General features: G+C 44.8%; 2 long non-coding RNA genes across 3 annotated transcripts; both read right to left on the bottom strand.

The window, feature by feature from the left end:
* Window positions 1-1,836: 1,836 nt before the first annotated feature.
* On the bottom strand, window positions 1,837-15,124 carry LOC111773833 (uncharacterized). Of its 2 annotated transcripts, none has more exons than XR_011439472.1 (5): window positions 15,047-15,124; window positions 10,933-10,999; window positions 4,430-4,559; window positions 3,060-3,127; window positions 1,837-1,932 (listed from the first exon to the last, which is right to left on the bottom strand). It is a non-coding gene; the product is annotated as an uncharacterized lncRNA (long non-coding RNA). The 2 variants fall into 2 exon arrangements; XR_011439471.1 differs by lacking the exon at window positions 15,047-15,124 and adding an exon at window positions 11,258-11,582.
* LOC111773832 (uncharacterized) lies at window positions 7,878-8,742 on the bottom strand. The gene is made up of 2 exons (XR_002808456.2): window positions 8,519-8,742; window positions 7,878-8,067 (listed from the first exon to the last, which is right to left on the bottom strand). It is a non-coding gene; the product is annotated as an uncharacterized lncRNA (long non-coding RNA).
* Window positions 15,125-15,968: the final 844 nt, after the last annotated feature.

Below are 15,968 nucleotides of genomic sequence, written 5' to 3'. Positions count from 1 at the left end.
CACCACCAAACCCCCTTCATTTGCCCTTTTTCATACCCATCCTCTTCCCATGGGATCAAGGAAAGATGTCAGGATCGCTCATGTGTTTGTACCTCTGTGGTGGCCACGTGCATTGGCTGTGAAAGCACCAAGTCATAAAACAAAGCAGCTTCACCCACTAAAGCACAGGCTTCCTGAGAGGAGGACCCGTGCCTTTTGACAGTATGGCACAAGGCCACTGTGACCACACTTCCCAAACCAACTTATTCGCTCTTGGGACCATCCTGGAAAATCTGTGTGTGGAGATCATGTATCCTGTCCATGCCTGGATCTAGGAGAGATAAGGAGTAGTTCAGACAAGGTGTGCCCAACTGCTCATGTTTAGCTTAGGGAACCAAGAAGACATGGAGTGCAAATCTGAAGGGCCCATTTCTACAGATCATACATCCAAACACCTCCTACTGTCTGACATCCCATCATCAATTGCAAATTTATCTAAAAAATAAACCAAGTCAGATGTTTCTTCCAAGAGGAGCCAGCAGCCAAGGTGCCATCCCAGGCTCATCTAAAGCTAGTCCAGGGAAGACCGATCCCTTCCTTGAGCAAGCACATCTTTTTGTTTCAACCCTAACTTGTTCCTGGCACCTAGTGGGTGGTGTACACAGCAGGTGAGTCATTTATATGTGACTTTTAAGGATGACGTTGTGATATGATACCAACATACGGAAGCAAAGCCCCAAGTAATTTCCTTGGCCTGGTGTACGAGGCCTCCCTGGAGCCAAATCTGTGCCCCTCAATGTGCCTCGACCATTCTTGTCACCAGTGTTCCAGCCTGGAAAGCGCTGTTCGCCTCTCTCTGTCTACCTCTCTAGGGAACTTTCAGATTCTCCTTGACTTGACTTGTGTTTCCCTTCCCTGAGCTCCCAGAGCACCAATTGCCTGAATCACCAGCTGGCCCCCGAGCCTTGGGGTGTTGTAACCTGGCATTTTCTATGTCCGTGTAGCAGAAACCACCAGGACTCTGTACAGATCCCCTGGGATCCACTTTTGGGGTCTTTGCGTGCTCCTCCAACCTTGGTGTGTTTTTCCACCCCAGGGCCCCAGGCGACTCCCCTTTGCAGGACTACCTTTGGCCGATTGAACCCACTTCACCTGCACACAAGCGTAAAGCTTAGCATGCCTGGGAGGTCATGACCTCTGGCTCCCTTGTTCTAGGTCTGTATCAGTCAAGATCTAGTCTTGGGAGACAGAAACCACACCAGTCATTTTAACATGGAGAATTTAATATAAAGAATTATTAACTCAGCACTAAGACAGAAAAGGCCAAAGGGAAAATTAAAATATCAAAGAGTAGCAATTAGAGGAATCAGCTAACTCTCTTAGTCTAGGGGAACAAAAGAGAGTATTAGAATTATTAAAACTTAAAAGCTTGGAGGAAGACACCCGCAGAGCTGAAATGCAGCCGTGTGAAAGGCCTACCGCTCTGCAGTCAGAGGGCCCTGTGGAGATGGCACCCAGACCCCGAGAAGGGGGTGCCAGCCAACTGGTGGTGGTGTTTCTGTTGGGAAACAATGAGCCTGGTTCTGGATGTGTTGGAAAAACTGTAAACCGGAACACCGGCTGCTACTGGCAAGAACTGCCAGGGTGAACGAGCATTGCTAAGTGATGCCAATAGGAGTAGGAAGCCTACAGAGAAACAGAAAGCAAACAGGAAGGAGCACTGGCCCAGCCAAACTGGGGGCTGCCGTGCAGAAAGAGATTAAATTTGTTCACCTACAGAGACATTAGAATCACATTACCTGCAACGCGTATGAGTTCCAGGGGCACCTGGAAATGAACAGAGGACTGAGCCAAAACTTAAAAAGAGATCTTTTGTTTTGATTCAACATGCCCATACTCTGATGTGCACTCAGGAATAGCACCGTTTCTCTTTCATATATGGGTTGGTTTATTCTAGGAAACAATAAAGAAGAGCCCTGCTTAAGACACTTAACTAACCAGGCCCTTGAATATGGAAACTATAGAACATCCCCAATCGAGAGGACCCCAGTGATTAGCTAGTACAACCTCACTTTCTCCTCCTGCCCACCAGCACCCATTGGCAGACAAGGAAACAATCCCAGAGGGACCAAGTGATCAGAGAGGGGCAGGACTAACCCTGGAACTGGAGTCATTCCTTCAATAAGTATTTGCTGAGCATCTATTGTTCCAACCACAGGTCTGGGCCCTTGGAAAATATTAAGGAATAAAACATTCCAAGAATTGGGAGACATGGAATATGAGCTATATTATGGCAGAGGTATTTCTGTCTGCATCTCTTCCCCTCCAAGATGCTCTCTCTTTATTACTTTAGGGGACTTCACTTTTCACCTGTTTTATCTGTAGATTTCATCCCGAAACAAATAACAGTGAGTGGTTGTACTCAGAGGGAGAAGTTTGCAGGGGTGACAGAACATACGTGTGACAGAAACTACATTTTCCCCCATGCGCCACTGGCCACCATAGTTCTGGAAACTCTAGGACCCTCCCAATTTCAAACATTCTGCTCCCTGTGACTAGTATGTCCTAAAGTCCTCATGTCTTGATGGTTTGGATATATGTGTCTATCTCCAGGCCCCGCCTGGAACAATTTTGGTGCCAGGACGAGGCAGCACAACAGCTCCCCCTGGTGTTCTGGAGGAATGGCCTGTCTTAGGCACTGGTCTTGGACCAAGAAGGATTGGAAATCGGTGGTTTACCGAATTCTTCTGCAACACTAACAAACTATCTTCCTATTGAGAACTTTCAAAAGATCTAGTGGGAAACCTCAGAGGAAATGGAGAAATCAGTGTTTTGGGGGGTTGAGAATTCTTAGGTTCTCTTCTCCTTGGTTCCAGGGTCACCCAGGCCCATTTTTTTGTTGGTAACAGACATAAATGTACTCTAAGCCTATGAGAAAAGAGAGGCAAAGAAGTCAAAAAGGAAGACAGAGGAGGCACTGGAAATATAGATGTGGCTGCAATTCATCCTTCTCCTGAGTTCTAATCAAGAAATGTGGTCCGTGCTCACTAATCCAGGGGCTGAACTGAAATTTGGATTACCTTGATCTTTGTTTTTCCTCTTCCTTGATCTCCATCTTTTATCTCTTTCTTTAATTACTGGTTCAATTCTTGGGAAACAGAAGAGACAAAGGAAAATGAAGTCCTTTCCAATTCTGTTGATCAACAGCTTACGCCTTTTCTTTGTCGGACTTTCTTCAAAGCATTTGGTGATGTTTACTGAAATTCCAAGAATCCTAACATTTATCCAGCTTATCCTTTCCCACATAATCATGGAAATTTGAATACAGAGCACCTGGTAACCCATTTATTACATGGGTGAACAAGTGGTGGTAAATTCAGAACCTTTGAAAACTCAATTAACTGTCCCCAAATGGAGACTCTTCTAAGAATCTGCTTGATGCCTTTCATGTGCACACACACACATATGGTAGCCATGTGCTCCTTTCAGCTGATACTAGGAAGAAGTATTTTCAGAACAGGGAAGAAGGGAATCCAGAATGAATGTTCCATCCCTTTTCTATGCAAGTAGAAGAGTTCCCTAACCTATCCTAAATAGTTAGAGGCCTCCACCATGCTAAAAGTTCTCCAAGCAATAGATCTCTCTTAGTCACCTACTCTCAGGTCATTGCCAAAGTTCACCCTAAATGCTCTCTCCCACTGCTGAGGGGACTATAGTCAGTAAAACCTCTCTGGAAAACAATACATTCGGAGTCTTAGGGATCTATAGTCTTTGACCCTATAATTTCACTTCTATAGCCGTATTCTACGAAAATATAAAAAATACAAACAATGCTGAACAAATATGTAGATCTTTATATACATTTTTGAATAAAAGAGCAAATAATCAGAAAACTACTAAACATAGGATGTTGGTTAAATAGATTATGTAAATCCAAATAATAGAATGTTATGCAGACACACACGTGCGCGTGCGCACACACACACAGATACATACAGTGTGAAATGTTAAATGTTAAAAATGACGTGCTTTCTGTCTCATTTTTGGCTGAGGCCCTAAAGGGCAGAGAAGACAGGGACAGAGAGTGAGCATTTCCACCTCCCAAGGGTGCAAGGCAGCCCGTGAAGTGGGGTGTGGGGGGGGGGGGTTAACATTCCCAAGGGAAATTTCAACTAGCAGAGGATGGAAATCAATGGGGAAATGTCCCAGCTTCCCAGCATCTGGAGGGAAAATTCTGAGGGATATTCCACATAGTTCCTCAGAGGCTCTCCAGTGGGTTGAACTCCAGTTGCTCACGATAGGAATCAGCTCAGGAACACAGCATTTTCTCCCTCCCCTGCCCACACACCTGATCCCCTCACCCTGCTTCCTAGAATCTACTTCCCAATATAAAACCTGTACTCACATCCTTATCTCAGACTCTCTCAGAGAGCGAGTAAAATTCACTCACCTCCAAAACATAATACCCTCTTGAGCTTAGGTTTCTGGATATCAAAAACTCAGGAAGGAAGTTATCTTCAAAGAGCTTCTGTTTCGTCCTCCACCCAAAGCTAGGAAGCCCAGTATGGACATGTGGCTCTCTGTTTCAAACAAGAGAGAGGAAATGCTCAGAGGATACACACAAGCTAATAATTCAGTGAATTATCCTGTCACAACATTATCATCATCATTGCCATTACTATTGTCCAACACCAAAGACACAGAAGCCAGACAGGGTCCCCGCCGGTCAGCAATTCATGACACTGGAAAAACACTTATGGGGCAATTCTCTGCCTAACACAATTATCTTGCTCCTCCAGGTATTTAGAAGGGGAATGTATTTTAGAGACCACAGTGTTATCCCCACCAAAATACAATACTGAGTGCCAGGGGTGGGAGGGTTATGATTTGTTATGAGTCTCTCATTCCCAATATGGAACCCAAGTCACCTCTAGACAGACAATCGTTTTTCTTATACTTTTGCCTCATGGATTTCAAACTATGCTTCAGGAGAGAGGAAGGATTCTGAGGCTAGGAATGAAGTGGCTCTAATAATGTGTCGTCTCAAGGAGCTGAATCAGAATCCAAAGAGAAGAAGGCTGCCCTCTACACAGTCTCAGATTCTTATCCTTGGCTCCCCTGCTTAGAACATCAAACTGACCTCTGGACTCTGATAAATGTATGAAGAGAGAAGTGGAGCCAACGGGTGGTAAATTCCAAAGGTTAGAACAGAGGTTACAGAGTTAATGTCTTCAGGGTCTGGGCCAGTAATATAAGTAAAACAAGCACAGATCTGTGGAGACAATGACAAATTAAACTGTGCATGCCCCATCTAAAAGATATTTCTGAACTCTAATCGGTTGGGATCCAGTGTTGCTAGACGAATTTTTAAGAGCAATGAAGAAGTCAAAAGTCTAGATTTTATGTGAAAGCTTCTGACTTCAATGGTAGCAACTAGTTCAAATGTTTTTGGTCCACCCCATGTAGGCCCACATAGCATGTCGAAGAAAATATATTTGTTGGCTACAGCTGGCCCCTACGCCACCAGCTGTACATACGTTATGGGAGTGAAATAATCTGAGGTAAGTGGAGAATGTACTGAAAGCCCATAGTAATGGACAACTACAAAAATTTGAGAAGCAGAAATGATGGAGAAAGACTTTAGAGAGCAAGCTGTCAAAGGGAAAGAGGGACTGCACTTAAATTCATAAGTTTATGAGCTTTAATTCTGGGCCAGTCTCAGCACCTGCTATTATGAGGTATAAGAATAAGAGTGGCCATAGCATTATGACCACATCGCGTCACACGAGGCCTGACTCTGTGAGTAGCCTGTGAGCTGTCTTCTTCCTGTCCTGGCTTAACTGCCTGAGGAGTATCTAGTTTAGGACTAGCAGATTTTATGCCCAAGCCCCACGCCCCTACACATCCCAAAAAAGTGACCCTTTTACAGCAAGTCCAAGACTGCCACCAAGACAAGTAGAAAGATGGTCCACTGCAGAAAGACATCCAGAAAGAGTGAAAGGAATAGAACAGAAGGGACAAATTACCACAAAGGGGTAGTGAACCTCTTTGGGAAAGGAAGAGTAAGACGGACACTTAGACAAGACCCAAAGAAGGTGGGTCCTGGCACAGGCAGAGCCAGGACAATCTCTCCGAGAGTAGAAAGAACACTGAAGAAAATACACTCTATTACCTCGATCTGTCTGTGGTTTTCCAAGTTAATCATGCAGCCTGTTTCAATTGTAAAATTGTGATAATGGTTACTCAGTGGAACAATTGAGATAAATGAAATAATGGTTAGCACAGCTCTCGACGTTTTTGTAGTCTCATTGGAACACAGCCACGGCCAGTCACTTACTATGGCTGCTTTCGCCTGCAAAGACTAAGATATGCCATTACTTTCAGGGACCCTGTCACATAGCCCTATCCCCTGACATCACTCACAAAAGCTGCTGTGAGGTGTAACCGAGTCGTGATTTCTTACTTCATACAGGACTTTCATCAATAAATATTGAATGCCTTAGACGCTAAGATTCAAAGTACTCCGCACTTAATTTCAAGCTTTGGGCACCTGGTAGGCAGGTCTGCTTGCACTGTTAGTTTGACTCTAGATGATATGCTCTTAGAGGGCACATACTTGTGACAAGGGCCAAGTTCTATGTAAATCTGCCAAAAATGGTGAGTGTGGGACAGATGACCAGCACCAGAATGAAGCACGCAAGGCTACTGACCTCCTTTGCTTTTGCCTCCTCCCCAAGGCTACACCAGTGTATGCACAACACATTACTACAACACACCGTCACAAGATATAGTGTAATATATGACTACAACATACCACCACAAGATAAACTTACAACTAACAATATAACTATAACATATTATTGCAAGATGGCTCTGCTCCTGGGCCTGCCATAACATCTTCAATCTACCATCTCTCCCCACCCCTACACGAGGACCAAATATGACTACCCAAGCACAAAAGCGGCCATCAAAGAGACTCATGCTTCTCTGGGAACAAGCAGCTCATCGACATCTAGGAAATACGACAAAACCCTGGGGTCTACCTAAGTTGGCTGAATAATGGAAAGCCAGTTCCTGCCTCTTCTTCAGTTTCTGCATCTTTCATGTTCCAAAGAAGATAGGAAGATTGAGGTTTGAGACCTTAACCTTAAGGATTCACCTTGGCCTTGCTAGCGTGTGATTTTTGAAGACTGCATTTATGATGCCTGAGGAAAGGCAGGTGGCTTAGCAGAACTTTTGCGGTTTAATGGCGATGGTTGGGGTAGGTGATGACCTGGTACCTTTATGTGAATTACACAAGGTTCAGGTTCAATTACACAAGGGATTCCACACAGCTGTCAGAATGATTTGACCCCAAAGAGCCCCAAACTACATTGTATCTAGAGAACACTATTGGGAGAAGCTTGAGGATGTCCTTTAAAAAGTTCCAAACGCACACCTACCATTCTAGGGCTATGCTATGTTTTTGCCCTTCTTTGTGTTTACAATTGCTGAGCTTCATGCTGACAGGATCTGGGCTTGTTTCTAGAGAAGTGGGCATCTTCATTACGAATTACCAACAAATGAAGCTACAGGTGTAAGCTGAGGGAGATCTGGTTATAGGTTTCCTGGTTGTCGGGCCCCCGGCCCAGCCGGTTTAGAAGGTCTCTCAAACCAAGTAAGCACTTTTCATACCCAGAAAGCATCTCAACCTATCCCAAAACAAAACCCAATCATACATTTCATTACCAAATCTCTAGAACAGGAACAAAGGAAAAAATTACGTATTTCCTCCTGACTCGCTTGGTTCTCTCTCTACCCATCATATCCCACTCATCCTATTACGTGAAAAGAGGCAGGAGTACTCCAGGTTGCCACAAGCCATTCTCTAGGGAAACAAAAACACACAAAATACACCATTTGTCAGTGAAAGGAGAGGAATTTTATTTAGAGACCTGAGGCAGAGAGGAAAAATCAATGATGATTATGGTGGTCTTGGGCCTGCACCAAAAGAGGTTTTTCTTTTCACTGGCCATGGAAGAAAACACGATGTGGAAAAACATGGATTCAAGCAGCGGCTTCAACCAGAGCACTGACATTTGCTGCTGACTAAAGAGACAAGAATGAGAAAGTGTAAGATTTATGCTCAGGAGACTCATGTGCTTTTCGTATAGGGACCTCCCTGGCTCAGTTTCCCAGAGGTTCCATCAAACATAAGGTTTCAAAGAGTTTGAGAAACACACCTTCAAAAAGGTAGGTCCAAGGGCTATGTCAACCTCTCTTCTGAATGCGCGAGATTAGGAGGAGGCTCTCCAGCATCAAGAAGACAAGTGACGAACACAGAAAATCTAGTTCTTTGCAGGATTGGTGGGGAAGTGGGGGAAGAGCTGGTTTCTTGGGGGGAAGGAGGGAGTGCTAGGGAAAAGTGAGAGACAGTCTCTGGAAGGTGAATGGAGAGCTGTGCTTTGACAAAGGTGTGACATTTTGGAACATTTGCCAAGCTAGGATGACAATTCCTCAGGTCTGAGAGTCTCTTGTAATCAGAAAACGTCATCAATACCTTGTCTTCCTGTTCCTGTTCTGGCATAACTTCTTTGCTTTTTGTGTCTTTGGTAAATCCTTCAGATGGCATGTTGAACACTTACATCTAAGGGATTTCACCATCTTCTCACATCCCCCAACTCTGGCCAGGAGCGGGGTTCTTGCTGTAACAGCAGCCTCTTTTGGTTCCCCCTCCCTCACTCCAAGTCCATTTGTCCAAAGCAGCCCACTCATACTCCCTTTATATATGAAGACAGGTGGCCATGACATAGGCCCTCTTGCTAAAAGGACCTGATGATTGACGATAACATGTCATAATGGCTGAAAGTCAACATGAGAGCCTGGTTGGGTGGTTGGGGAATACTGAGACATTTGAATAAAATCAAGAAAGCACTTACTAAAACTGCTAGAATCTAGGTGGCTGCCCAACTGTATAGCCCACAGGAACCACTCTGAACGATACAAACCAAGTAAAATTCTCCTGGCCTTTCAGGCATAAGTCCAGCATCTTCAAAGCCTTTACCTGCTGGCATATTTAGGTATGCATTCTTGGTCCCATCGTCTTATTTCTAGAAAGAGCTCTTTATCAAGGACTTGAACAATATGAAATTTTTAATGAACTTATTGAGGTATAATTGACATATAATAAACCACACATACTTGAAGTGTACAATTGGATAAGTTCTGACGTAGGTACACACCCGTGAACGTATCATCACAAATCAAGGTAATGAGAATGTTCTCCACTCCCAAAAGTTTCCCTGTGCCCCTTTGCAATCTCTCCTTCCTTGCCCTTCCCTGTCCCCACTCCAATCCCCAACAATGCGGAATTCAAAGCTCTAGTCCAACTCATCTTTTTAATCTACTGCCCCTGCCCCACCCCCCAGAACCTCACAGAGATACAGCGTCAGCCTCAAGAAGTTCAATGTCTGGAAAGAGAAGACATGCACAGAAATAAAAAATTTTGAACCGAATCTGGTAAATGAGATAAAATGTGCCCCAAAGATGAATAATGGGAGTTCATTGAAGAAGTAATCATAGAATTTGGGGCCTTTATTTTGAGTTTTGAAGGGCATATAAGAATCTAGTAAGACGCTAAGAAGTAACAGCACAAGTAAGACACTGAATTTCCCATGAACACCTGTCTTTTCCTACTTTTTAAAGAACCCAGTTTAGCTAGAACAGCAGATGTTTGAGGGAGAGTATAAAAGACTAGAAAGCAAGGTTGGGGTTGGGAGGGTAGATAGGAAATCTGAAAATGAGCTACACCTTGTAGACAGTAAGGAGTTTCCCAAACATTTCGAGCAGAAGAGTAATAAGATTAATCTTGCTTTAGGAAGTTTCACTGAACAATAGTTTGTATGAATAAAGAGACTCAAGCAGCCTCCACAATAACGTAGTCCAAAGGTAACAAGGGTTGATTAAGGTCTGCCACCCTGGAGTGTGGAAAATGGGGCATCGGGAAGGAAGACTCAAGAAGGACCAGAAAAGAGAGGAAAGAGTCCAAGAACACACTTGGATTTCAAGCCTAAGGATTGTGGCTGTTGGGTGGTTCCATCCAGAGGGAGAGGCTGACAGAGAGGCCCCAAGAGATAAGTCATGTCCTGTCTTCCTTTAAAGCCCAGTGTCAAGGACATTTCCTGAAAAAAGCTGTAATGGTTGACCCCCTCTAAGAGGATCAACCTCAGGTGGAGGCAGGGGAGGGGCTAAGCCAAGCAGCTCCCACAGTCCCTCCAGTTTCCTGCCTCTTGCAGACTCTAAGAGGCAGAGGATTCTACAGTGTTCCTGTCATTCTTTTAGCATAACCTCTAAGATTTCAATCCTGGGGAGGGAAACAAAGATTGGGAAGAGAGAAAAAGAAAGAGAGGGAGGTAGAGTTGTACTTTAACTACCTGTGGCTCTTTGTGTTTGTGTCGTCTTTCCTACGTACGCATGAGGACACGAGTCAGTGTGAGGGATGGGTGAAAAGGAAGTAATGTGGACATTTTCATGGGATCCCAAATTGTGATTAAAATATGCCTAACTCACCAGCTTAGGTACATGTCAACATGGATCCTCCTTCCCCTGCACAAACACACCAAGAGCTTGAATAAATCCTCACTTTGCAAACATGATACCCTCGTTCCAGAACTTTGTTTAGATAAACAATAGGACTCCACCTCTCAACTGGCCAGGATTTATTGAGAACCTCTTATGTGCCTATCTCTGTGCTAGGTACTTTAAAAAAAAGAATGCAAAATATGTAAAAAAAATATTCTCACACGAGAAAGTATTTCAGATTATTATACAAGAAGACCTCAGCTCCTCTGATTACTAGCTGTGGGACCTTGGGCAAGCAAGCACATGTCCTGATCCTGGAACATGGCAATAACAGTACCCACCTCACAGGGTTGCTGTAAGGATTAAATGGGTTAATTTTTCTAGAGTACTTACCACATCCCAGGCACTGTTCCAGGCAGAAGCCCTTATCTTGGCTTGGTACTCCTAGAGTGTAAAGTTCCTGCAGGAAGGTAGAGAGGTGAAATAACAAGGACTAGTTGAGACTGGATGTCCATCCCAAACTGCAGACTTCTCTACAGCTGAAAGAGAAGCTTGAGGTCAGGCAGGGGTGAAAGACCCATGGGTAAAGTGAAGCCAGAAGAGCAAGGAGAAGCCTGCCATTTTCTATGGCAGAGCAATGGTGGTTGAACAAAACCCCGTCTTTTGAGAAGCTCAGCTGTGAAGGGAAGGAGAGGGTAGCTGCTGGAGAGAGGCTTACCTTCCTCTGTTCAATCCAGCCTCGCCCTCCACTGCCTCACCTCCTGCCTCTCTTCTACCCACTGCACTCCTGACCACACCCACTGCTCTGTCTCCACAGGAACCTAATGGTCAAGTGCTCCACGGGGTCAGGAAAGGTGAGGACTGAAAAACAAGGTGAGGCTCCTCAAGTGCTCGCACAGTGCCTGACTCTTAGCAGGTCCCAGATAAGTGTTATGACTACCCCAAGTTTGGCAGCTCCATCTTTGAACTCCTTCCCGTTACTTTGCAACTCCCCTGTTTCCTGAGTTTTCTTCTCTTCTCTCAGTCTCCTTCAGCTCTCTCCTCTGAAAAACCCAAAGGCTGATAAATCCCATCATTTTGTCCCTAGACCATCACATCTACTCCCATAAATTCAGCTACACAAAACTCTACTTTGCCAGTGCCCAAATCCACATCACCAGCCCCAGTTGCTCTTCTGAGCTAGTTACCTGTATCGAACTTGTCCTCTGGGCATCTAAGTGGACATTGGATCTGTCCAGTAGACATCTCAATCTGTGCAAAACTAAAACCAATACTTCCTGTCCAAATATAGCTCCTGTTCCTCTATCCTCCTAGCAGTCATTCACTCAGGGCAGAAGTCTAGGATTCACACTTTCCTTTCATGGCCCTCCACATCTCATCAGTCCCCCCAGTATTTTATAACTCACCCCTTCTACATCCCCACGACCGACTCGAGTTAGTCTCCTCTGGGCTTTGATAATCAAGTCTTTTGTTCATATCTCTGTTCATAGTAAACATTAAGTAAAATATGTCACCCTCCTAAGGGTGTCACCCACCTAAGAGATGTGATTCATCTCCTTGTCTCTCCCTACCATGGCAGCAAATACAGCAGGAGACATTGTGAACAAGTACTAAAATTAAGTAGATGTGGGCTTAATTCCTAGCTCTGCTGTTCAGTATTTATGCATCCTTGAGAAATTTCCTGAAGCTCTGAGCCTGCAAGGAAGTAAAGTCCAACTCGGCACTTAGTTTCCTCATTAGTAAAATAACAGGATTGCCAATAAGTCCCTGTCCTTCTGGCTTTAACTAACAGAAGATTTTTACGACCAGGAGAAGTGCAACAATTTGCCCAAATTTAGTAGATTGTGAGGCTTGGATCCAGAAAATCAGTCTGACTAAATGTTGAAGGAAGTCATCCTGAGTCTCACTGCTCGGTCCTTCTGCTGTAGGTTTGGCTGCTGATCTCATATAGACTTTGTGACATCCCAGATTGGGGAAGTCTAAGTAACAGTGGCCTAGTTTCTTTACAGGTGGCCCCCCACCCCCATCCCCGTCTCAAGGCTCAGAATACCATCTTCAGGTAAATGACCGGAAAGCCCGCATGAAGCTTCTAACATCTACCAGACTAAGTGCAACCACACCAGCATACAGCAGCGATGCCCCTCCCCCGGACTCGGTGGGCTTCCTGCAGGAGCATCAGAGAAAGAAGAGCACCCCCAAGAAGAGCACAGAGCAGAAGGAGGCTTGCAATGGGCAAGGCTCTTGAATGTGTGGTTCTGAGGGAGTGTAGGAGGAGTATAGGGAGTAGTTGGAGGACGTGTGTGAGGAAGGGAGGGAGGAGGGGGTGATGGAGCCATTACTGAAGAGGCTTCATTCATTCTCAGGCACATGGCATGGCCTCAGTGAGAAGCAAGCCGTGTGCAAGTATTCATCCTGCCCCCATTGTGAATAAGATATTGACCAGCTAACCTAGACTAGAAAGATGAATAAGGATCTTTCAATGTAGTTATGTGGATGTTTACCATGAGTAATGCCTTACATCAGGAGGGACAGGGCGGGCTTCATAGTCCCAGGACCTGAACAGTCACAAATGACCCTATGCTCAGGAGATCTCAGGCTTGGTTTATGCTCTGCCGTCACCATCTTGAAAGTGTTCTTTTAACAAGAGGCATTTCCATCTTGAACTGGGACCCACAAATAATGTAGGTGGTTCTGGGGAGACATGACCTACCTGGAGCAGGCATCACAGGAAATTGCAAGCAAGCCAGACCAAATGGTATCTAAAGGGGTAACAAATGTCTAAGGAAAAATCTGGAAAATGTCAAGTTGGCCTCATGTGCGCCTCCCCACCCCACGAAGCACCTTCTCAGATTCCTCTAAGCTAACCAGGGAGCTTTATAACCTCAAATTTGTCTTTACTTCCTTGTAGCATGAAGAAAATGCCACTATCACTATTTCAGGACAGTGGTCCACTGAGGAAACAAATATTTCTGCCTGGTGACACAGTCCTTACCAGTACTCCAGGACATCTCAGTGGCATTACCTTCCGCATTTCCCCCCAAAACAAAAATAAGGCTGCCCAGTATTGGGAGTTGCTTGACCAATAAAATCTTATCACTGCAACACTCAAAGGATCTGGGTCTTTATTTGGTTCTTGCTGAAAATGAAGGCTTTGTTTTGAAGATTTTACTAGGCCAGTCATCCCTGCTGACCCCGCGTAGAGTGTGTGCAGGGCAAAGTGTCACTAGAGCTTTGTGCTTTGGACCACAGAATTCTAGGACTAGAAAAGGCAGTGAGGGAATTACTTTTTCCCTGTCCTTAGTATAAATGCAACTAAATCTACTTTTCCAAATTTGAGAATTCTGCCCGAAAGAACAATATGGAAACCAAATAGGCAATGATATTGTCAAGCAAGCCTTCTCTGTCTGTTTTTCAAGATCCTCAAAAGACAAAGTGAAATTATTCTTGCCACCTATCTCCTCTCCTTCACCCTCAACTGAGCACCATTAACAGTGGGAAGTAGAGTGTCAGCAAATCAAGTCAAAGAGCAACTGAGTTGTGATCTTTCTTGACCCAACCTTGATCAGTAGAGTTATCACAAGGCATTTATGTTAAAAATATCCCAGAAATATTGAGAGTCTTCTCTGTCCAATGTACTCTACCAGCATGTTGGTCACAGTGCTTTGAAGTCATCAATTATGAGGGCATTGACCTTCATGCATGAAAACTTCAGTCTGTCTCTCTGGTCCTTAGGCCCTTTGAGTGGCAACTTTTCCCACTTTCATAAGGTCAGGTGTCCTCAAACTCAATGACATGACTCTTTGGCGGGTGGGATGATTTCAAGAGGGCAATGGACACTGGCATGCAGCTCTCAGAACATGAAGAGAGAAAAACAGGAAAAAACAGGCCAGAAATCTCAACAGTAGTGCCTCATGACACAGTGGGGATTAGCAGATCTGGGCTTGAGATCCAACTTTGCCTATAATTTGTGACTTTGGCCAAGTTACCCTTTGTCGCCAGATCTATTTATTATGAAATTGTTCTCTAGCAACCCTCCCAATGCAAAGTTCCTCACTCCAGTTGGTAGATGGATTAAAACACATTTGTTCCTAAAGATTACATGGAGCCAAGTGATTTAATGCTTGTAATATTTTCATACCATAACAACTCCTTGATAATACCCTAAGATGTAGGCCTATTTTTGTCATATGGCTGAAGGGAGCTGTATTCCCAGAGTATTCTGGGAAGGAACAGCATCTTCTTCACTATCTTATAGATGGGGATTAAGGTCAGTGGGTGAACGGTTGTTGTTAATGTGAAAACTGTATTTGGAACCTTCTGAAACACAAAATTTGAATTTTATTTGTGTACTACAACACTATGTGGCCTTATTGTTAGTGGTGACAAAAGGAAATAGTCAAATCATTTTTCTGAAATCCAAAAATAACAAAAAAGCAAATGAGAATTTGACTTTTCGCCAAATGAGAGCTTTCAATTTGTCCAGAGGACCTCCAAATTCACACCCTACCTCTAAGAAGAGTCTCTGCTTTTTCCAAGTTCTTCCTCTCCCTTTAGGATTAGATTCCTTCACTGTGATCCTAGCAGCACATGGACAAGAGAGAAAGCAAATAGAGCAGAGAGTCAAGTAGGGAAGGCAGTATGCAGTGGTGAGCAGTCTTCAGCTTGGGAATCAGCAGTCTTGGGCCCAGTCATGGCTCTTTCCCTGCCTGGGTGAAGCCCTTAGATAAGCCTCTTGACCTCCCAAAGGACAGGGCCAGATGGTCCCCGAGGAGCCTCCCAGGGCCACCACCCATGTGATGAGTCTTCTGCGTTTTAGCAGCCCAATCTCTTCCTGAAAAATAGGAATTGCTTGTGGGAAAACAGTTTGGGCACACAGTCAGAAGGGATGGGAGAGTAGCCTGGAAGACAAATGGGAGAGACTCCCAACAAATCTTCAGGCAGAACCCAGACCATGGTCGGAACAAAGATGCTCCCTTGTTTCCCAGAACTGGATGGGAAGAGGCGAATGGAGTTGAGGTCCCTTCTTCCTTTTTCTTTGAAAACCACCACTTGGCCTTGGGCTCTTTGTTTCTCTTTATTGCCAACTGACACACCAGATGAGTCCCAAGCTCAGAGAGCTCTGCCCCTTGGTGACTCCCCTCTTTCAGCAGCTTCCCCCTCCACCAGCCCATCCCTGAGCTCCCCCGCCCCCCCTTGCCTGCCTGAAGAGCAGCAGCAGCAGCAGCAAAGGCAGAGAAGATGGGACGTGCATGTGAACAGAGTAGAAGGTCCCCACTTCCCAGCTGAGGTCAACATCTGGAGAGACTTAGGTTTCAGAGAGGGATTCAGACTGAGTCATCAACATGTGTAAGGACTGTCAGCAACTTTTCCATGTTCCCTCTTAATAAGCCCCAATTCCCGGCCTGCTGGGAAGACTCAGCCCCAGGAAG

The sequence above is a fragment of the Equus caballus genome, chromosome 6 (genome assembly GCF_041296265.1).
Source record: "Equus caballus isolate H_3958 breed thoroughbred chromosome 6, TB-T2T, whole genome shotgun sequence".
NCBI classification, from domain to species: domain Eukaryota; kingdom Metazoa; phylum Chordata; class Mammalia; order Perissodactyla; family Equidae; genus Equus; species Equus caballus.
The sequence above is the reverse complement of the archived record's forward strand: the minus strand, read 5'-3'. Positions and strand labels throughout refer to the sequence as shown.